The 14,187-nt window shown below is 40.4% G+C and overlaps 1 protein-coding gene and 1 non-coding gene across 2 annotated transcripts in view; both read left to right on the top strand.

The window, feature by feature from the left end:
* The window catches only part of LOC108262158 (histone H2AX), a 361,614-nt gene that overhangs the window by 241,773 nt on the left and 105,654 nt on the right, over nucleotides 1–14,187 (top strand). The window lies entirely within an intron of this gene.
* Nucleotides 12,990–13,062, top strand: trnav-aac (transfer RNA valine (anticodon AAC)). The gene has a single exon. It is a non-coding gene; the product is annotated as a tRNA-Val (tRNA).

Here is a 14,187-nt window from a genome sequence, read left to right as displayed (position 1 = left end):
AAAACCCCAGACGAATTTCCAGTCAAACTGTATCAAGTACGCCGGTCACGTCGCACGACATATTTTTCGAATTAAATCAATGTCTGTTAGAGTTACAAAATAACCTAATCGAACAAAGAGAATCTTTGCAGATAAATCCATGTTTAATAGACGTGGTGAATCAAATCAATGAAAATATGTCATTACCTCCCGTTCAGAATATCGTCTCGACTCCAGAAAACGCTCAGGAACCTGGTCCGTTATCTTCTCATGATATGATACGCGAACTTAATCAAAGTCTTATGAGGATAAATGACGGTCTTGTTAACTTAATCGAAAACCCTGACAATATTGCACAAAATTCGGAAAACGATAATGAACGCAACCGCCCAATGGAAAACATACACTCACCTAATACCCAAGATTCTCAAATGGAAAACACACATTCGCCCGATACCCAAGATTCTCAGATGGAAAACTCGCCCGATATCCAAGTAGAGCAAGAGGGTGATGGATTAGATCCTAATATTAGAATAATTAATCGGGAAAGATTCAACAACACTGAGATTAGGAGAAGAGTGAATTTTTCTTCTATCGCGAACGTTGACAGCTTTGCAGATTTTTATAATTATGTTTTAGAGATTTTAAACAGCGCGATTGAAATCGCTAACAATTTAATTTCTGCCAAGGATGTAGTCACCGTTGAAATTAGAGGTGATACGATCAATGTTTCATCACGCGTTCAATTAGACAATGGTGTCATCGATTTAGGTTCTTTTCTGACCATGCTCGAAAATGCAATTCAGAGTAAACGTGAAATTTTTACCGATAATACCCTTGAAATAGTCGTCCAAATCGTTCGACCACCTCGGGGTGGTGGAATTAGAAGGAAAATAGGCCATATATTCAAAATAGAAACCCTGCAGAAGAAAATGCAGCATCTATACATTTTTCACAACAGAGACAACATGTGCTTCGCCTTGTGTGTTAGCCAACTTTTGAATCGTGAAAAAAATGATTTTGAATCCGAACAAATCGCTAGAAAATTACAACACGATGTGGGATTATCCGTAAACACCGCGGTCAGCTTCGCTGACGTACCGAGATTTGAGAGACATTTGAATTGCAAAATCGTAATCGTACACTGTTCTGCTAGCAAAGCCGGATACTCTTTCTTTCAAACTAGCAAGACTCCCCACGAAAAAACCATTTACTTGTTTTTACATGACAACCACTATTACGGGGTTAAAAGTATCAACGGACTTTTAGGAACGAGTCATGTTTGTCATTTCTGCCATTCGGGGTTTGACGTTTTATGGAATCATAAATGCTCTTATAGCTGCAACGTTTGTCACGACCCCGATTGTTACAAACACCCTAAGAATGTTACTAAATGTCCAGAGTGTCAGAGACTGTGTAGCTCCCAATACTGTTTCGAGAGGCATAAAGCAAAGATTCAGTCGCACAAAGGCGAATATTCTATGTGTGAAACGGGATTCTACTGCGGTAAATGTAAACGTGTGATAAGGGATAAACCTTCTAATCGAGAGAATCACGTATGTGCCCATTCGAAATGCATACTCTGTGGCCAAAAACTCGATGAGGATATCGAGCATAGATGTTTTATACAGAGGGCCAGGAAAGAAAGCGAAAATACGGATTATGTGTTTTACGATTTCGAGACTAGGCAGGAAACAGGAACACATGTAGCTAATTTCATATGCTGTATTGATTTTAAGGGAGAGGAGTGGGTGGCTGAAGGGGATGATTGCGTCAGTGCCTTCTTTAAAAAGTTTCGGTGTAATGCATACCACGGATACAAGTTTATAGCCCATAACGCTAGAGGGTTCGATTCATACCTTTTGTTAAACCATTTAGTGAAAGAAGGAATCACACCCGAAATCATAGCACAAGGCGGTAAAATTTTGTGTTTCATCGATACCGCGTTTCGTCAGTCCTACATTGATAGTCTATCGTTCTTACCCATGAAATTGAGTAGCATCCCAAAAGCCATGGGTTTTTCGGAAAGCAAGAAAGGCTATTTTCCCCATTTCTGGAACACCGTAGAACATCAGGATTACGTAGGGCCGTATCCTGACCCTAAGTTTTACGGTGTAGATGGCATGATGCCTAAGGATAGAGAAGAATTCTTTAAGTGGTACAGAACGGTTTCTGACAAAGTCTTTGATTTCAAGAAAGAGATGGCGGAATACTGTATGAACGATGTAGAAATTTTGAGAAAGGGTTGTATAGCTTTCAGACAAGAAATTCTGGATAGTACAAAGGTCGATCCTTTTAAATGCATAACGATCGCATCAGTGTGCATGAAAATCTTTAGAACCAACTTCCTGCATAAAGACACTTTAGCTATTCCGCCTCTTGATAATTACATCACCACTCAAATCTTTCTCAACACCTTCCATACAATGGCTCGAATATGTTTCAAAAACGCAAAACCTACCCATTCGCCACGCGTTGAACGAAGGTGAAGTCAGGTTCGGTAACTATTACGTAGATGGTTACTGTGAGGAAGGGGAAAACCGTAAGGTTTTTGAGTTTCTTGGATGTTTTTATCACGGCTGTGAAAAGTGTTTTCCCTCAATGACCCCGCATCCTCTTACCAAATCAAACGCAACCTTCGGAGATATCCGTCAAAAATCGATGGAGAGAGTTAAGAATTTGCAAGACACTCTCAATTTGCAAGTCACTCTGATGTGGGAACACGAGTGGAATGAAATGAAGAAAAACGACAATCTCGTGCAAAATTTTCTAAAAGACTTTGACTTTCCTGAGCGTTTAAACCCTCGAGATGCTCTTTACGGCGGTCGAACAAACGCGTTAAACCTGCATTATGTAGCTCAAACCGGTGAGAGAATCGATTATTTCGACTTTACCTCGCTTTACCCATTCGTAAATAAGACAAAGACATACCCGATCGATCACCCTATCATCATTTATCGTGACTTTCAACCTCTGAAAAATTACTTCGGTATCATTAGAGCAAAGGTATTACCACCTAGGGGACTGTGGGCACCTGTTCTACCATTTCGTGTAAAAAGCAAACTCCTCTTTCCTCTATGTAGAACGTGTGCCGAACATCAGTTAAAACATTGCGATCATACGGCTCAGGAGAGAGCTCTTATCGGAACATGGGCATCTATCGAAATTGAGAAAGCCGTCGAAAAAGGTTACAAAATTCTAAAAGTGTTTGAAGTGTGGCACTTTCCTAAAAGGTCTGATAAGCTTTTTACGAGATATATTAAAATGTTCCTCAAGACCAAACAGGAAAGTTCAGGTTATCCGTCCTGGGTCGTTGATGAATCATCTAAACGTGAGTACATTCGCAAATATGAGGAGAACGAAGGGATTACGTTGGATCCGAAATTTATCACTGTTAATCCTGCCAAAAGATCCGTGGCTAAACTCGCACTAAACTCGTTGTGGGGTAAGATGTGTCAAAGACCAGACAGATCTAACACGACCTTAATTCGAGATCCTGCCGAGTTTTTACAGTTCATGTTCTCCGATATTTATAATGTGAGTCAGTTCTCTTTTTTGAATGAGGAGGTGGCGATGGTACAGTGGCGTTACGCAGACGAGAGATTGATTAAACCGCTAAACGCTAATGTATTCATCGGCATTTTCACTACAGCGTACGCTAGGCTTGAGCTGTACAATTTGATGGATCGATTGGATCAGCGTTGTTTGTACACAGACAGCGTCATTTTTAAAAGTAAGGAAGGTGACTGGATGCCACCCTTAAGCGATTACTTGGGTGGTCTTACCAGCGAACTAGATGATGGCGATCAAATCGTGGAATTTGTAAGCGCAGGTCCTAAAACCTACGGTTACAAAACCATGAAAGGAAAAACAACCATGAAAGCTAAAGGCATTACTTTAAATTGTATCAATTCTGAAATTGTCAATTTGAAATCACTAACAGAACTGGTGGACGAGCAAGTGAAAAATCCGGATCATACAGGTCATCTCGTAACCACGCATAACCAAATCGTGAGAGATAAAAAGGGGTTTCATTTGAGAAACAAATCACAGTTGAAAAGGTTCAGGGTTGTGTACGATAAGCGTGTTTTATTATCTGATTTTACAACTCTCCCTTACGGCTATTAAGACTATTCTTGTATATATGTGTGTATAGTTTCTGTTGATGTGTTTTGTAAAGGAAAATATGAACGTGACTGCTTTTGACGCTAGGATGCAACTTCCCTTTTCATGTATCGTATGTGGACCGAGTAATAGTGGAAAATCTTTTTTTATCAAAATGCTGTTGGAAAACTGTAAAGAGGCAATGTCGGTTGTTCCGGAAAACATTGTCTGGTGTTATACGTGTTGGCAGCCTCTGTACGATGAATTATTGACCAGAATAAAAATAATTTTTCTTCAAGGAATCCCTGATTCTTTGTGTGATGACGAACTATTTCCTCCAAATAAAAAAAACTTGTTGGTAATCGATGACTTGATGGAAACCGCCAGTAAAAATGACGAAGTAGAAAAGGCTTTTACAAAATACACACACCACAGAAATCTGAGCGTCATCTACCTCGTTCAAAACTTGTTTTTTCAAGGAAAGACCAGTAGAACAATCAACCTGAACACCAACTACATGGTTCTTTTTAAAAACCCTAGAGATAAATTACAGATCAGCATACTGGCTCGTCGAATGTATCCGGGTAACAGCAAGTATTTTTTAGAATGCTTTCTCGATGCCGTCTCTAGACCTTACGGGTATTTATTTGTTGACCTGAAAGCACAAACGCCAGAAGAACTTCGTCTCCGTTCAGGGTTGTTTCCGAGGGAGAAACCGGTTGTGTATGTTCCGAAGAAGAAGAAAAAACTTTAAAGTATCGACAACAAATGTCTGAGCGATTGGAAAAAAAACCCTCCCGTTGCTGAATTCATTACACAGGTCTCCATCCCGAAGGAGAAAGGATATATTACGCGATGCGCCCACAGATCTCATCCTGAGCATATGTGAACTAGCTTTAAACGTGCTCAGGGGAAACATACCACTGACGACAAAACAGTATCGGGTTTTAAAAAAACAAAAAAAATGGATCAAACCATTTGCTGATAAAAGAGCATCCGTTGAAAGAAAAAGGAAAGTTATTAATCAATCCGGAGGATTTCTTCTGCCTTTGCTCAGTGTAGCCATTCCTTTTATAAGCAGCTTAATCGCGTCCCGCAACAATTAACATGGAGACTGCTGAGAAAATGTATTTAGTCCCTCAACATCAGATCGATAAACTTAGAAACATCACCGCGGAGAAGGAATCCATAAGAAAGACTGTTGAAAACAACTTGGACGATGCAATACGTGGTATTTTATCAAGGACTGATCTGAATGATTACGATAAGGCGAAACTCTACGCGTCTGTGCTGCAAAATTTTTTAAACTTGGTTAAAGTAGGAGAGCAGGAAACCGCCCAATTGACCCTGTCTCTACCTAAAATATCGGAAAGCAAAACGGAAGCAGCTGTGACCGAACACCCCAAAGACGAGATCGTGCAAGAGGTCCTCGCTAACATTTCTGCTAGAAACAAAAGAAACGCTTCGTACGTTATGGAAAAACTTGTAAAAGCCGGGGCTGCGTGGAACGATAGCGGTGAATTTATTTTTAAAGGAAACACTATCAAAGGATCTCACATGGTGGATTTGCTAAAAAATCTCACGGCCCCTCATCGAGTATCCGACGAACGGAGGCCTTTAGGTTGGAAAGAGTTCTTACAGACAGTAGCCAACCTAAATATACCCTTTTCAGCAATACCTAATGGCGGTGTTCGACGCAAAATATCTGACATATAAAAAGATCTAAAGATATCTCTCATCTTGTTTCCCCACCTAAAAGCAAAGACCACGATTCTGAGCCAGTTTTCAAATCCCCCGTTTTTAACCGTACTGACTGGTTTGATTTTTGAAAAGGACGAGGGACAAAGCATGTTATGTTATGTTATGTTATGTTACCCTTTATTTCAATAAAATAACTATTGTTTAACATTTTTCTTGTGAAGCATCGTCATTTAACATTCCACTACATATGCAAATGAAACATATCTAGAGAGTTAACACATTGTACACATGTAATTGAATGCTTTTTATTTACTCTAGGGTACATTTTTTTAACGAGTGACACAACAGTGTTATCATTTCTAATTAAATCTTTGCTATACATAGACATAATACGGTTAAATGAATAACCTTTAGCTTTGTGACACAGAAAAAACACACAGTGTTGCCCGCAGCAAACAGACGTAAAGTTTTGAACTTGTACAGGGTTATATTTTATTTTGCAACAGTTCTTTGTCAAAAAATAATGAATCGATCGAGGAAAGAGTTCGTAGTCTGGAGGGTTTCCGTACGAGTCAAAAAATTCTCCTGTGTTTTCGTCATTAAGGCATAACGCTAGCCAGTGCTCACCCGGCATGTGTCTCGGATGTGTGTTTACGATGAATAAAGCTGGAAACTTTCTCAGAGTACTTGTAGGTAGCTCGTCACAGGCCATCACGCCATGAAATATTTTATCTATTTCAGGACAACTTCTCATAACCTCCGTTAGTTCTCTGGTATCCATGAGTTACTGGTAATCGATGAGCACGTTTCTTCGATTGTTTATTTCTAGAATGCTGTCAAAACTGGCATACACTATTAGATTCACCGTGATCGGAAGTGGTTGACAAAATCTGAGTTCCAATCGCATATTGCCCGATTTTATTAATGACAAATGTTGCCCACAATCGTCATCGGGATTCATGTTGAAAGCGAATAAAGTATATCCGTTCAGGTACTCTTCTCTGTTTATCGACAGTGCCTGATCTTTCAGCTGTTTTCCTGATACTAAAATTAGAGAATGGAATTCACGGACCACGTTACCGGACTGAAAAACAGGCTGAAACGGCTTTGCGGGATATTGCGTACCATCTACGTACAGCGCGATAAACTCTGCATCGTAATGTTTAAAATTAAAAGGGTTTTTATTGTACGACCCGCTGAAGGCGTCGTTGTCAACCATCCCAAAGATAATGGTTTTAGGTAAGGGACTGAGGAAGAGGTTCTCTTGTGAACAAATGCGGCTCCCTGCAGCTAGACTGAAGGTCTTCAAACAGACTCTTTCGATCGGATACTTGGCTGTGGCGGTGAGAAGTACTTGTCCGTGACCGATTTTTACAGACGGTGAGACGGTTACTTTCTTCACAAAAAGAGAAGCGTTGAGTATTTTCAGATTGAAATTTGCATTTCCTTCCTTCATCAAACAGAATTCAGCTTTGCTGCGAACCATTTTAATCCTCAAATCGATCCCGTTCAGTAAAAGTTTATCCTGAAAAAATATATCCGAGTGAATGTGTCCAATCAGGTCGAAGGTGTTGCTTTCAGCACTGAAACTGGCCCTTTTTTTGAGGCCTTCGTTTCGTCCGTCCGGGTCTGTGGCGTCCATATGCCCCGCTGTGTCTTTGTAGAATAGCCCGGTGCAAAATTGTGTTTCCAGTGTATCTTTTCCATAGTTGATAAGACTTTCAAAGGTGGCACGGTATGGGTATGTACTGCTAGATTGAGAAATAAGACGATCCCCGAGCATGACATCCACTTGTGAAAAAAGTGAGGCTACGGGGTAGTTAACGACCCCAACCTTTGCATCGTTAGCTATATTGGAACCGTCGGGGTTCACGATTTTACAGGTCAGATATAAAAAAGTGTTGTTCAAGTCGAGGTAATCCTCCCCGTTTCCAGCCACGTAGAACTCCAGGGGCCCGTTGTCCGTAAGAGCGGAAAGTGGTGGTATTTCGACATAAGTGTACATTTCGGTACTCGTTTGGGTAAAAGGTAATGTGAAAATATCCAATTCTGTCTTGGTACACTCTGAGGATAGACTGTGTAAGAATGCCATGATGTTAGAAAATGTTCAGCCGATTTCTCTTGTGAGAGATGTAAGGGTGCCTGTTGCCTCTCTGCTCGGTCTTTTTCACACTGTTCTTGATTTTAGTAACCTTACGTCTTTTATTAGGAACCACATGTCGACGCCCTGGGAGCCTTTGAGATTTTTTACGCGCAGTCAACGCAAGCCCCGATCCGTCTTGATTCTGAGCTTGTGTCTTGCTCATAATGTTGTTGAATACGTCACTTACGAACCCTTTAGCAGCTGTTTTTAAATGAGGCTTTGCAATAGCAAAACCCCTTTTGAGGAACGGAACCGCCATTCTAAAAAGACCCTTGAACAGTCCTCCTAGCCCCGACCCATACATGGTGGGGGCGCCTTGAAACCCAGGAAGACCATTTCCAGCCTGGTGGACATAATAATCCACGTAGGTCTGCGGATGAACGTAGCCCCTATCCATCATTTTACATACGGAACGAATGTTTAGCGGGTCTAAAGTGTATAGTTTAGCAATAAATTTCCCGTAACTAAAAGGTATAGGCTTGTTCTGATCCGTTTTGACTTCGATTACTATATCGGTAATGTGGTTCTTGGTGAGAGGTACGTAATGCAGCTTATCATAAGTAATTGTGACGACTTTGTTGTTTTCACCCGTTACATGTACGCATCTCAGTAACGGAGAAAAACTGTCACCAACCCGTTGATACTCGATAACGTCTGTATATACATACATCGTATAAAAGCCTGCGTGAATATCAGAGGGGTTAGGCGCTTCTGGTTCTCGGGCCGTTATCGGAACACCGGGGTTCATACCGAGCATATATGCTAATTTTCCATTAGCTTTGAACGCAAAATGTTTTTGGGATACGATGCGTATTTTATTTTTCATAGGGTTATAGAATAGCTCTATTCCGAGCTCCATTTTCTTTAAGTTGTTGTTGATTTCACTAACCACTTCATCGATATTTTTATAATATCCTGGAGTGATATCAAAGTTACTGTTTAGTGTTCTCTTTCCATCCCTCTGAATAATATGACACATACTGTCTTCCTCCGTTAACGAGTACCAACTCTGGATATATTGAACCTCTGCGAGCGATACTTCCCATATTCCGTTCAAATCGATTGGTTTGGCGAATTTAGTAGTGTAATGCGAGATCTTATTATTAGGGTAAATATCCAAAGACGCGTTGCTTGGAAGGGTCACAAAGAAACCACACTCTTCCATGGTTTAATGAGTATAGTTTTCAGTTTTGTTCACGGTGATCCTTTTGTTATGTTAACTACGTCTTCGACCGGAACCCACGAATTAAATTTATCGGGCCAACCCACCCATTTCACCAGGCAGATTTTTTTCTGGTTTCGGGTCTTTTCAGACAAGATTTTCTCAATTTTAAACGTCTTGTCCTTACCGATAATGATCTTTTGTAGCTCGGGTTCATAAAATGTTCCGTCAATTTTTTCACCATCATAGTCTCGTAATTTATACACTGGGGGATCTCTCGGTATCCGTTCGGAGATTGTAAAATATTCATCCGTAAAGTTTTGCTCGTATCCTTTCTCAAACTGTCTTTTTAAACGAGAAATTCTAACGATATCACCAACTTTAAACTTGAAATTTTGTTTCTTTAATTTAGGTGTGAACAATCCGTAGAGGGTTTTAAATACTCTGAAGGAATTGGATTCGTTGACCTCGGCAGGTTTTATTTTGATGCTGGAATGGTAATTGTGATTGTACGCTTGAATCAAATCCTGAACTATGTCGATGTATTTTCTCGTGTTAAAAGCGGTAAAATATCTCGACATCCTGGTCTTTAGCGTTCTGTTGAACCTTTCACACACCGATGCTTTTTGCCCCGTACCCGTAGCAAAGTGAATAATGTCATGTTTTTTCATTAATGTTTGAAAATTTTTGTTAAAAAACTCCTTCCCTTGATCAGTTTGTAGTTTTCTGGGGACCCTACCTTCATTTAGAATGGAATCAAAAGCTTTAGTTACTTCGATTCCGGTCTTGTTTCGTAACACACGTACCCAGGCATATTTGGATAAAATATCTATACACGTGATCATAAATTTCGCATTGTCGTTACTCTCTGACAAGTTGCTCATATCGACTAAATCAGCTTGCCATTGTTCATCGATGTTCTTCACAAAAACCTTGTTTCTTTTAAACTTTGTAGATACTGGTTTATGTAGACTGTATGCATCCTGCTCTGCTAACCAGTTTTTTATTTCAGTATCATTAGCTCTTTTACCTATTTTCTCAACAATAGCTCTTTGCAAACTCTCAACACCACCGTACGAACCAGGTTCTGACGGTGTATAATATATATTCATCAATCGTTCAGTCATTTCGAGTGTCAAGGCGAGAATGATCAAACACCAGTGTAGAATAAGCATTTATCTCAGAACACGTGAGTAAGGTATTACATATTCAATCAAAGTAACATTTTCCATTCTAAACACACGCAAGTTTAGATACATGTTTAGTTTACATTCAATTGATTCAGCAATACATATAAAAAAAAAAAAACTTGTTACACACCTATGTGTTAAGGACACACGCTATTTACGAATGTCTTCAGCATTTTTGTTTTAGTCGGCTTCAGCCTTTTCTCGCAGTTAGAATAGACGTGGCTTGTTTTGAGGTTTCCCATGTATGCGATGGTTCAGCAGGTTCCAGAGATGAGTGAAAGTTCCAGTAATCTACGACGTCTTCGCACACTTGCTCGTTGAAAACGTCTTTGGTTTTCTCCTTGACCTCGTTCAGCACGGTTTTGATGTGAGGCTCGTCTCGCCATTCACACACGGTGACTTCAGCGATGCCTTGAATTTTTTCCAGGGAAGGAGTGTGTTTGATTCCACACAGTTTCAGACCTCTTGCCAATGTGTATTTGAACCATGGTTTAAACAGTTTTTTCAGCAATCGGTAGGTGTTTAGGTGTAGATAGTACTCTTCAGGATGAACAAACACGCGTGTTGGAGTTGACTCGGGTGATCGATCGTGCAGCCGTGACAGTTGTCCTTCAAATCTTGTTGGATAACTCTGTCCAGCAGTTCCCCCGTAACAGCACGTATGATGGTTAGAACAGTGTTGGTTATACACCCGTCGGCTTCATCGTTCGTTGTCAGATAGGTCAGATTTCTTTTTCCTAGGTTTTCACCGTCTTCAAAACCCGAACTGGTCACATCATCATCATCATCATCATCATCAGCAGCAGCAGCATACAGGGTTGCATCAGAGGTGTAGAAAACGGGGTTGATTTCACAAGACATATTGCTGGTTGACGTTCAGAATACTTTGGCTCGATATGTAATCAGACTCATTTATATAGCGTGTGGGAGGAGTCTTGGGGAGGTGGAGTTTCTGATCAAGAATAGTATATTGACGATCTCAGAATAAGACTTCTTCTAGCCTTTTTTTTATTTGCATCATTTCTTTGCCTCTTCCAGTTTTTTGGAATAATTCATCGATTTGCCGGAAGTAGCGTTGCAGATCGTGCCAGCTGGTTCGGTCATACCTCACTTCACAATTCTCTTTGTTATCAGGGGCGTTGTCACCGGTTAATACAGCAGCACAGTGCAGTGAAACTTGGTTCTTGGAGAAATTTGTTGCTCTGATACAGTATTTGCATTGAAGAGACGTACTGTTCCATTTACGTCTGTACGCATCCGGGGAAAAGAAATCCATTCTAACAATGTAGTCAAAATCCTTGCACCATTTTCTGAACTTTTTCCAGTCACCTTTGTTAAAAGTTACGTTCTCTGTAGCACGGCTCCAGTGGATGTGTCCCGGGACCGAGAACTTGAAAAGCAAAACGGTTCCTTTTTCTGCATCGAAAAAAAACCTGGCTGTACATCCGTTTGACATTACCCAATATTGAATCTTTTCATGTTCTAACATTTTTTCTATTCTTCCCAAAAAAGGGTGAGCTTTTTTCGGCGCGTTAGGACAAACATCAGCCATGTTGTAAGATCGCACACGTTGTTCTAAGTACAGAGTATTATAAAGCCTAGAGGGATGCTCGACTTTTATAAGCAGGTTCGTATGCATGCGTTTGTCTGTACATGCACGTGTGTGTTTGTGTGTGTGTGTGTGTGTGTGTGTGTGTGTGTGTGTGTGTGTGAGATATTTTTGTTTGGATGTGGGATACACATGGCCGTACCAGGTATGGTCACGATTTGGATGTGAACCAGATTTAACAAAACTATATATATTCTTATGACCTACCACAGAGAGCTTCATATTCTATGTGAAGAGGAAAATCATGAGTATGCAATTTGTGTCTGTGTGGGGTGGGGTGCAGTGGGGTGGGGTGGGGTGGGGTGGGGGGGAACAAATGGTCGTACCAGGTATGGTCACGATTTGGATGTGAACCAGATTTAACAAAACTATATATATTTTTATGTCCTACCACAGAGAGTTTCATATTCTATGTGAAAAGATGTACCAGGTGTGCGCAGCGTGTGGGGCGGAAAAACACACATGGCAGCACCATATATGGTCACGAATGGATGTGATCCAGATTTAACATAACTATTCATATTTTTATGATCATGACCTTTGATCTAGATATAGAGAGTTAGAATGTGTATCTTTTTGACCTTTGACCTATACCTGTCAAAACTACGGTTACAATATATACAAACTATCTCTCTCTAACGTGATAGAATCTAAATTCAGAACAAGACTGACAGATGAACATTTAAATAATTGCATAAGAGTGAACCTAAGTGCATACACACCAGCATATACCTCCCTTGTGGAATCAATGCAGTGTCAGTCAGCTCATTAACTGTAAATAAGTGTGAATGCACTTCATGTCATATTGGATATTCTGTGTTTACAAACAGTAAAGAAGCACTAAGAATTCAAGTGGGAAGCAGAAAGAGTTGTGTGAGGCCTAAGGCACATTAGGTTGACCCATTTATTTTCAGACAGGTGATTCCTTCCTTTTGTGCCAACTACCATAAAGCACAATCCATGCATTGGCCAGGAATCAAACTCAACCGCTTGGAAGGCAGCTATGCTCACCTCTATACCACCAATACCACGCTGGGCAAGTCAATGCTGCTGAACAAAGTTTAAGTATGTGCTCTTCAGCTAAAGGGAGCTTCTGTCGTGGTTTCTGTAGTGTAGTGGTTATCACGTTTGCCTAACATGCAAAAGGTCCCTGGTTCGAGACCGGGCGGAAACAAGCTAGAAATTTTGAACTTTGCTTTAATAACTGACCGGTTGTCATCACTGTAGGATCAGGTCCTCTAGGAACAGCCGGAAAGCGAGACCTTGGACAGAGCAGATTTCCTTTTTTTGGGCTTTTGTAGCAAAGCAGTTAACATTTGCTTACAAAATGAAAGGGAGTCTCTGGTTTTCCCAAGAAAGTGGAAGCCTGGCTCTTTCGTTGCTCAATAAGACTCTGAACGTGACTGGGAAATTTTCCGTAAAGTACTGGTCACCAAGTTCACCTATCAGCAAGAGGTCTACGCCCGAAAAAGGCTGGGAGCGGTTTCTGTTCCATTGAGCTTTTGTAGCAAGGCAGATAACAGCTGCTTGCAAAATCACAGGCCGTTTCTGCTTTTCCACTGAATGTGGAAGCCTGGCTCTTTCCTTCATCAAGAAGACAAAAGTAATGATGCGCTTGATTCGAGGGGTAGGGGTAGACATGGCCAGGGAAGAAGAGAAACAATACAGAGCAGCAAGTAGTTACACAGACTCCTGAATGTTCTCAATAACCATACATTTCATGTAAACACCAACCAGAAAAACTGAAAATATATGTACACACTGTATTTCACAATAATTAACAATGGTCAATTCCATCAATAACGCAAATGTCCAAGTCTGTTAATTTCAGTACCCCAACTAAACTTTCTAAATCTTACGGTTCGGTCCCCATTTGGGCGCCACTCTGTAGCGTGGTACCTTATGGAGTTTGGACGCCAGACAGTTCAAATTAACAGTCACTTATAACTTATAATTTGGACATCACTCAGAATAAGGCTACTCAATTCTTACAAAATAAGTTTATTATTATTTATGCAATAAACATAAGAAAATACAGATCGTTTCAGTCATAGAAACCGAAATAATGAAAACCAAAAAGATCCCCTACGTGGGATTAATAAACGCACCCATAAGGAAACAAGGCTCTAATCATACAAGAAAATTTTCACACACAAAAGGCAGAAAAAAAAACATTAAACCCCAAAAAAATTCTTAACCAAAACAAAAAGTTGTTCACTTTAAAAGCTGCACTTCAATGGCGGTGATTTAGGCGTACGGGAGTTCGTGATCCCGAAAGCATGGGAAACCGGCAGTCAGA

The sequence above is a fragment of the Ictalurus punctatus genome, unplaced genomic scaffold (assembly GCF_001660625.3).
Source record: "Ictalurus punctatus breed USDA103 unplaced genomic scaffold, Coco_2.0 Super-Scaffold_100060, whole genome shotgun sequence".
Classification (NCBI taxonomy): Eukaryota; Metazoa; Chordata; class Actinopteri; order Siluriformes; family Ictaluridae; genus Ictalurus; species Ictalurus punctatus.
This window is presented reverse-complemented; position numbering and strand designations above follow the sequence as displayed.